Genomic DNA, 10,051 nt, shown 5'->3' with positions numbered 1-10,051 from the left:
AAATTAGCAGTCCTCAAAGACAGTCCAGTTTCCAGAATGAGTTTGCTCAGCTTCTGGGAATTCTGGCTGACAGATAGAAAAAGTGCACAGCGCTTGAGGAATGGACGTATCCAGTCGCCGGAGTTATTTTTGTTTGCCGAAATTCAGAAGTGGGCCTGTTACCCTGGAGGCAGCTCGTGTTTTCCATGTAGCTCAGCGTCTTGGCAGGGTCTAGATCCTTGGCTTCCCACTCTGTCCCCCCTTCCCACTGGCCCTCTCCCTCTCTGTCGCTCTTCTCAACCAAAGCATCCCCCAACCAGGAAAGAGAGCGCAGCCTGCCGTGGAGACAGACTGACTGCGCAGGCGGCCCGGCAGATGTACGGAAGATAAGTTTGTGTTCGTAAGCTGGGCCGTGACCCTCAGCAACAGGACACTGACCAGATCCTGTCAGAGAGAGGGCAGAAGGGAGCCCGGCACAGCCGCTACCCTCCCCCACAGCTGAGGCCTCATCCTCCAATCGGCCCTCCTGCCACCCAGCCTATCGCGGCCCCGCGGGGAGGAGGGAAGCCCTGTGGAGCCAATGCTTTCCTCTACGGCAGCACCGCGAGGCTCCCTAACACCTCCTCCGACCCCACAATCTCTCTCAGGCTCTGCCGACACACAATGATGGCCCGCATCATTTCCCCTCTCCCTGCCGGACTAATGGATGGAGACGTATGAGAACGACGCCGGAGTACTTTCGAAAACACTCCATCAGCAGTTTCTCATGCTGTAGCTCCTAGAGTAACTGAAGAAAGCTTTTGCTTGCAGTTGAGAATTGAGATGTGGCTGGAAAGAGAAGCAAAATCTGGTCCACAGAGCCCTGAGCCACAGAGAACGTTGTTTTTTGACATCCAAAACCATAACCTGAGAAAGGGGGTGGCCACTTGAACACTAAAAATATGTGTTTATTTTCTATTTTTAATTTTCTAGTATTTTCTATATTTCTATCATGACAACTCTCGGACGATTTTAGCATGGTAATGGACATGACAATGTTAATGTATTTGGTCTTGGCGAAATATATCTGCTACGCTGCTGCTGCTGAATTGCTGCTGCTGTTGGTTATCGCTGTAGTTGTAGATTATTGCTGCTGCTGCTGCAAGCAAGTACAGGAACTTGCTACTGCCAATACATATGGCTATACGGTGCGGTGAGTGTTTAAGACATGCTGCTGCTGCAGAAATAGCATATAAAATAACCGATAGCAGATCTATACAGGTGGAGCTAGGGAAGGTGGAGGGTTTTAGAGGAACTCTGAAAGCGCGCTGCAAAATGCTTATGTTGATGCTAACCAGCCATTTAAATGTGAAGCAGCAAGCTCATTGGCTGCATATGCAACATGAACCAATCAGCTTGTGCCAAGTAATTTAACGCTGTGAATATAATCAGTAATGTTAGAACCATCAGCCTGTGCCAACTTTCATGAAAGACCTAGGCATTTATTTTGGTTTACTTTTTTTTTTTTTTTACTTTTTTGGTGGTGCATGTAAAATAAAATAAAATTAAATAAAAAAAAAAAAAATCTATTTGGGCTTCATTTCAAAGTTCACCTGATATGATACATCTAGCCTTTAAGACTGAAACCTTTTAACACCCTCTCATGGCGAATTGGTGGTTAATTCTAATAATTTGTGCAATCTCTCTTGTACATTTTCGTACAACCTTATTTGCATGCTTTCATATAAATCTACTTATTCCTCACTATTAGGAAGGTGTGGTTAATGGGCCATCACATTAGTGATATTCCAGCAAATTTAACTGGCAAAAAAGATCCAAATATTTTCAATAGTGTTGCTATGTATGAAGCACTGCTCACTTTTAAAACAAGCAGCTTTCCATTTGCCAACACAGATGTGCATGACCAACTTGAACCTGTTGCAAAATATGCATGGGGAAATCTTTCTTCATAACAAGAAACTCCCAATCAGATGGATTCCAATTGAAATGACTGCATTTCGCCTGCCAAAATTCGCAGTAACTGTAAATGTGTCTTTAGGGGTGGACGTTCATGCATACTTTTTCTTTTTTTGTTTCTAAAAATCACACATTTTTGTATAATTATATTGTATGAACATACAGAATCACTGTATCATGACTTTTAGGGTCTTATCTGAGATTTTAGAGTCTTTGGATCCTCTTCCCAGCCTACAAAGATACTAGTCACACAATCACGCTGTCCCTGGAACATTAATGTGGCAGGCGTTCCCGATGACTTCCTGACTCTGTCTATAAGCTGAGACCAGTTGGGACACAGGACAAGATGAAAGCACTGGCACAACTTGAAATGCCAACGGGAAGTACTGAAAACACTGCTTTGAAGAGAACCTAATTGGGCTTTCAGCAGTTACTGTACATCTGCTTCATAGAGCTTATTTAAAGCACTGTGGCCTGATTAGTCACAATGCAGTGGAACTCTACTGACGGGACTGTACGTTACCTTGTTTTTCAAAAGGGATTTAACGCAAAAGGGAGTTCACCTTGAAGCCAAACAAAAGTGCATTCCAAGTAGGGTTGCAAAGGGGTGGAAAATTTCCAGTAAATTTCCGGAAACTTTCCAAAAATCCCTGGAATATTCCACAAAAAAATCCTGGACATTTTCCAAAAAATTTCTGGAATGTTTCCGAAATTTACTGGAAATTTTCCACCTTTTTGCAAGCCTAATTCCAAGAAAACAGTGGAACTAAAATAGTAGCTTTATCAGGGGTGGTTGTATTTCATGTGCTCTTTTGATCACCTGGAATAAAATCCAATTCAACAAGTGATAACAAAGAAGGAGTCTAATAATAGTTTATTCCTTAATGTTATGTGAGCTGAATTGTGTTCTGGGGGAGATTATTGATTTGTCCCTAATTAGTAGGGTTGCAAAGGGGTGGAACATTTCCGGAAACTTTCCAAAAATCCCTGGAATATTCCAAAAAAAATCCTGGAAAGTTTCAAAAATTTCTGGAATGTTTCCGAAATTTACTGGAAATTTTCCACCTTTTTGCAAGCCTAATTCCAAGAAAACAGTGGAACTAAAATAGTAGCTTTATCAGGGGTGGTTGTATTTCATGTGCTCTTTTGATCACCTGGAATAAAATCCAATTCAACAAGTGATAACAAAGAAGGAGTCTAATAATAGTTTATTCCTTAATGTTATGTGAGCTGAATTGTGTTCTGGGGGAGATTATTGATTTGTCCCTAACCTTTGCAGAGTACTTTGAATAATGTGGGAAATTAACAAGCTGAAATTAAATGAGGAAAATAAGGAAATTGGTCCAAACAGAACAAACCACCAGTTGGCAGTGTGACAGCTTTGACAGTTTTTTTTAAATGTTGTACTTTGCACTCACAGTACCGGGGTGTCGGTATTATTTTTTAAAGAGGTCCCACAAGACCTGTGCACAAGTCCAACAACACTGAAAAAACAAAGCAACACTGAAAGAAAAGGTCTAATCTTTTCAGGGACAAAGAATATTACAGAAACTTAGGTGACTATAAGCTTCATTGTGGCCTAATAGTCGGACTTGTAACCCAAAGGTCACGGGTTTGAGTCCCAGTACTGGCAGAGATTGTAGGTGGGGAAAAGTGAATGTATAGCACTCTCTTCCACCTTCAATAACATGACTGATGTGAGACCCTTGAGCAAGGCACGAACCCCCAACTACTCCCCGGGTGCCACAGCAAAAATGGCTGTCCACTGCTCCAGGTGTGTCTGTTTGTTCACTACTCACTGCTGCCCATTGGAAACAATACCCCCTTAGTATTTTTAGACAAAGTGGATACAACTAACCCCCCAATAGTTAGTTGCATTTTTGATAATTACCTTGCACAATTATCATCACCATTAACCCACCCTCATATCACTCAAAACCTATAGGACAAAATGTCTAAGATGCTCTTTTGGATAGAAAATGCATGGTGATCACCGACTGTCAAGATTGACTGCTAGATTTACTATATATAACTATAGATATATAGACAGATAAGTTGGGTTTTGCACTCAGGTCCTCTTGCACACTAAACAAAAACTGGACTACTACATGAACTCTTCTTACACCTACAGTGCCCTGCGGAAGTATTCATTTCATTTTTTGGTTACACTTTATTTTGATGGTCCCTGTTGATGGTCCCCAACACATTCTGTTGACTATAAGTAACATTGCACCTACATATCTACTAGCTCTCAATAGAATGTTGGTAGAGTATTAGTAGACTGGTAGGGTTAGGGTTAGAATAAGTTGACATGTACTTGCAAAGTTACAGTAGAATGTCTGTTGGGACACTATCTTAAAAAGGAGTTAGCAGATATTAATCAGACAGTCTACGAATACTCTAATGAGAGTTAGTAGACATGTAGGTGCAACGTTACTTATTGTCAACAGAATGTTAAAAAAAAGTGACCATCAAAGTAAAGTGTTACCCATTTTTTTCATGTTTTGTTATGTTTCTGCCTTATGTTAAACTGCTTTAGATTACCTTTTTTTCACGTTAATCTACACTCCATACACTATAATGACAAAACAAAAGGCAGGTTTGGAACAACTTTGCAAATTTATTAAAAATAAAAACCTGAAATTATTACATTGCATAAGCATTCAGACCCTTTTCTGGGACACTTGAAATTTAGCTCTTGAGAATTCATATTGCTTATACTGTAGATGTTACTACACTTGGAGTGGAGTTAACCTGTTGCAAATTCAATTGAATAGGCATGATTTGGAAAGGCACACACCTCTCAATAAAAGGTCTAACACCTGAAAATGCATATCAGAGCAAAAACCAAACCCTGAGGTCAAAAGAACTTCACATAGAGCTCAGAGACAGGATTGTGTCAAGACAAAGTTCTGGGGAAGAGTTCAGAAAAAAATTCTGCTGCAGTGATGGTTCACAGAAGCATGTAACCTCTATTATCCTTAATGGAAGATGTTTGGAACAACCAGGATTCTTCCTAGAGCTGACCTCTTGGCCAAACTGAGCAATCGATGGAAAAGATCCTTGGTTAGTGACCAATAAACTGACGGTCATGCTAGTTTCGCTCCATGATCATATATGGAGATGGGAGAAACTTACAGAATGACAAACATCACTTCAACACCAGCCAGAGCATGGACTTGAAGTCAAGTCAAGTCAAGTCAAATCACCATTATTTAATTTTATATAGTGCTTTTTACAATGCAGATTGTGTCAAAGCAGCTTTACAGTATTGAACACGGAAATAGTGTGTCGAAATAGTGTTCCGTTCTACTCTGGCCAGATGAAACCAGCAGTTTAATTCTAGGCTGCAGCAAAGTCAGATTGTGCAGAGGACTCATCTGGTTCCCGTCTTAAATATATATCTATAATAAAACAAATAAATAAATAAATACATACATATTATCCATTCAATCTTGTATCCATAAAATTATTTAAGTTAAATCAATCTTTCTTTCTTTTTATTGGACCCTTTAACACATTCTGTTGACTATAAGTAACATTGCACCTACATATCTACTAGCTCTCAATAGAATGTTGGTAGAGTATTAGTAGACTGGTAGGGTTAGGGTTAGAATAAGTTGACATGTACTTGCAAAGTTACAGTAGAATGTCTGTTGGGACACTATCTTAAAAAGGAGTTAGCAGATATTAATCAGACAGTCTACGAATACTCTAATGAGAGTTAGTAGACATGTAGGTGCAACGTTACTTATTGTCAACAGAATGTTAAAAAAAAGTGACCATCAAAGTAAAGTGTTACCCATTTTTTTCATGTTTTGTTATGTTTCTGCCTTATGTTAAACTGCTTTAGATTACCTTTTTTTCACGTTAATCTACACTCCATACACTATAATGACAAAACAAAAGGCAGGTTTGGAACAACTTTGCAAATTTATTAAAAATAAAAACCTGAAATTATTACATTGCATAAGCATTCAGACCCTTTTCTGGGACACTTGAAATTTAGCTCTTGAGAATTCATATTGCTTATACTGTAGATGTTACTACACTTGGAGTGGAGTTAACCTGTTGCAAATTCAATTGAATAGGCATGATTTGGAAAGGCACACACCTCTCAATAAAAGGTCTAACACCTGAAAATGCATATCAGAGCAAAAACCAAACCCTGAGGTCAAAAGAACTTCACATAGAGCTCAGAGACAGGATTGTGTCAAGACAAAGTTCTGGGGAAGAGTTCAGAAAAAAATTCTGCTGCAGTGATGGTTCACAGAAGCATGTAACCTCTATTATCCTTAATGGAAGATGTTTGGAACAACCAGGATTCTTCCTAGAGCTGACCTCTTGGCCAAACTGAGCAATCGATGGAAAAGATCCTTGGTTAGTGACCAATAAACTGACGGTCATGCTAGTTTCGCTCCATGATCATATATGGAGATGGGAGAAACTTACAGAATGACAAACATCACTTCAACACCAGCCAGAGCATGGACTTGAAGTCAAGTCAAGTCAAGTCAAATCACCATTATTTAATTTTATATAGTGCTTTTTACAATGCAGATTGTGTCAAAGCAGCTTTACAGTATTGAACACGGAAATAGTGTGTCGAAATAGTGTTCCGTTCTACTCTGGCCAGATGAAACCAGCAGTTTAATTCTAGGCTGCAGCAAAGTCAGATTGTGCAGAGGACTCATCTGGTTCCCGTGGTCTTGTCCCGATGGCCATCTAGGTGACGAGGTCTTCGGAGGGGATCTGTCTCTGGGGCTCATCTAGTTGTTCTAGTCTCTGCTGACATTCAGGGCTTGAACTCAATTGAATGTATTCTGGAGAAACCTGAATATGTCTGTCAGCCCTCATCCAACCTGACAGAGCTTGACAGGTGAAGAGGTGAGGAGAAGAATGGCAGATAATTGCCAAATGCAAAGCTTGTCGCATCATACCCAAAAGGCTTGAGGACGTAAAGGTGCTTCAACAAAGTACTGCGTTAAGTGTATGAATATTTATGCAAAATACTTATTTGTGTTTTTCCTTTTTAATAAATTTGCCAAGTTGTCACAAATCTGTTTTTTTTTTTTTTTTTTTGCTGTGTCATTATGATGTATGGAGTGAAGATTGATGTGGGGAAAAAAAAGTGAAATTAAAGCAGTTTAACAAAAGGCAGCAACATAAAAAAACCATGAAAAAAATGCTTTTGCAAGGCACTTGTATGTCATTATCTTTCCTAGGCTATAATGTGTACCAAGACAGTGCCAGCTCAAAATGAAGGTGCATAATTCACTTGTCTAAAAGTAATCTACAGTATAGTATGATTTTAGATTTAAATTCCACTTACAACTGACAGTTTGATGAATCTGTTTGATTCTTGTTGGTTCTATGTTTTTTTTTTTTTTTTTTAAACTTTTATACTAAATGTACTTCAGATAAGTGGTTGTGTCAAAAATATGATGAATTATTAATTTAGAAGTACTATTATGTTTTTTTTTTTTTTGGTAGTCATTCCCAACATTTTACAACTTGAACTAACCTTGCCTTGTCATTACAAAATATCTGACATTTTAAGAATAGAGTATGCAAGGGTGCTCCATGTGATATAATTTCCCGTATTATGTTTTTGTTTCTGCATGATTACCTTTTCAATAATTTTATTGTGAATCTTCTTCATTATGATTTCAGCACATTTTTACTTTATGCAATTACATGAGCAAGCCTCCCACTCTTAAGTGTTGTTCAGTTCAGACTTATCTGGAATCTCGCATTGGATAGAAAATAAAGAGATACTAATACATGATTTACCCTTATATGCACATTAGTCATGCACAGTATAAAACCACTACCTATCTATATACTATCGATAAAAATTTGGCTTGGTTAGCCTTTAACTCAACTTATCAAAGCATGTTCCTGGTACATGACGAACCCAAAAACAGGATTGTATAAAGCCTATGTGATACTAAGAATTGTGGAGCCATTGAAGAAGCATGTTCAGATAATTCTAGCCAATAGCAACACAATAGATGCATGACAGCAGCTTACCTCACTACTAACAATTCTTCCAGCGTCCAAAATCCACACTTACTGTTGCCCCGGGAGGCGGGAGGGTCTCAAAGCCAAGCTGGGTCTGGACTCTCTCCTCCATCACATGTGCTGTACACCACATTTTTTACTTTCTCCTCTCCTCTGTGCTAATTACCATGAAAACTAGTGAATGTGATCTGTTTAGATATGAATAATAGATCTGGATAATATTTTACACCCCTTTACTGCCCCCTCCATATGGCCCTGGTAAAGCAGTGTTGTGTTAGCAAATTCCCCGAGCATCTGACAAATGACACACAACCCGAAAGTGTTTAGAGTCCCCAAGAGTAAACCTACAACCATCAACACATTCATTTATTAGTGCAGGGATCAAATCTGAAAAATGTAGGTTAAACAAGCATTATTAGAAACTAAGATATATAATTATAAATTTCAGTGAGATTCTAATGCAAAAATGTGTGTAAGGTATAAGATTGACAAACGTTGCCTTCATTGGAGGTATTGTTTCAGTTAATATTGATTAATTGTTATTAAATGATTATTAATATTATTTTTTAGAACATGACCTTATTGTAATTTGCCATAAATTGCACAATTCAAATTCATCCAAAATTCAAAAGTAGCTCAGTCACTGCTGGGAAAATTTACTTCCATTGCCTAATAATTGCTTTTTAAGACACCTTTTATTTTTGTCCTTCTGCCCCTTTTTATTTTATGTAGAGAGTGAAAATATCTCAGAAAATCAAGAAGAAAGAGGATGCATGGAAACAGGATGCAGACCATACTCAAACCTGTGTTTCTAACAAATGCTACTAACCACTAGGCCATGACTCCAAGGTCTTTTTTTTTCCAACCCAGATGCAATGAGGACCAGAATAAACAATTGCAGAGCTCCTCTGGACAATGCTTTAAAAGAAACTGACAGTAGAAGGCTCTGTGAGGATACATATATTTTGAATTTGTTCTTTCTACTTCAATGTGACACAACTGCTTTATTTTTATAATTATCACTGTGACAAATGGGTGCTTTTAAAAGAATTTTCAGCATCTGAACCAACTCATGTTTCATCTCCAATTTTGATAATGAATTACAAAGCTCCTGTGAGAGTGTTCTGTTGAAGTTTACACTACATTAGCAGCACACAAGAAACTTGATTCCCAAATGTTATGGGAATTTTTCAACTTCTCTCTTGAATCTATCAACATGAACATTTTGAAACAAAATCTTTTGGAATAAAACTTGACTTTACACTACTAGAGGCTATTATGAAGAGAAAAATTAAAATCAAGATATGTGCCTCTTTTCCCAAGCCTGTTGAGAGAAGTAAGAAATAAAACATTCCTGGCTATTTCTACCATAAGTACACATTATGCATATATTCAACATGCCAAAATTTTAATGCACATACATAGTGAAGGAACGTTTTAAAACCCCAAAATGAGAAATCAAGCACTTCGGGTTGATGTGGTTATTTTAATGAGATCAGATAAAGTGAAATCATATTTTAGGGCAGGACATTGTCACGATCTGCTACGGTGCGGGAAAATGGAGCAAGGAACGAGGAGACCAAGAGTACAGAAACCAAGGAATTTATTCATCTTCACGGGGAATCACACGTAGCACTGTAGACACAAACAATACCGGATGCTGGAGCACACACAGGGAACACTATTTATACACACAGGAGGAGGGGATGACGAGACACACCTGGGAGCAATGAAACATCATAGGAAACACCTGGGACAAATTAAACATGGGAAAGGAAATCACATGAAGAAAACAACCACAAAACACGGAACAGAGTCTGACATAACGCCCCCCTCCGGAAGGCGTGTCCTCACGCCATATAACATCCAATGGGGAGGGGGTGTTGGGCACTCTGGAGGTCCCTCAGGACAGACACGGGACAGTGGGCCTCCAGAGCGGTACCCATTCCGGGTGCCATGGCAGAGCAGGGGACTCGAAAGGCCAAGGCGGAGCAGGGGACTCGGGAGGCCAAGGCCAAGGCGGATCTGGGGACTCGGGAGGCCATGGCGGATCTGGGGACTCCGGAGGCCATGGCGGATCTGGGGACTCCGG

The sequence above is a fragment of the Sinocyclocheilus anshuiensis genome, unplaced genomic scaffold (assembly GCF_001515605.1).
Source record: "Sinocyclocheilus anshuiensis isolate Anshui unplaced genomic scaffold, SAMN03320099.WGS_v1.1 scaffold436, whole genome shotgun sequence".
Taxonomy (NCBI): domain Eukaryota; kingdom Metazoa; phylum Chordata; class Actinopteri; order Cypriniformes; family Cyprinidae; genus Sinocyclocheilus; species Sinocyclocheilus anshuiensis.
The sequence above is the reverse complement of the archived record's forward strand: the minus strand, read 5'-3'. Positions refer to the sequence as shown.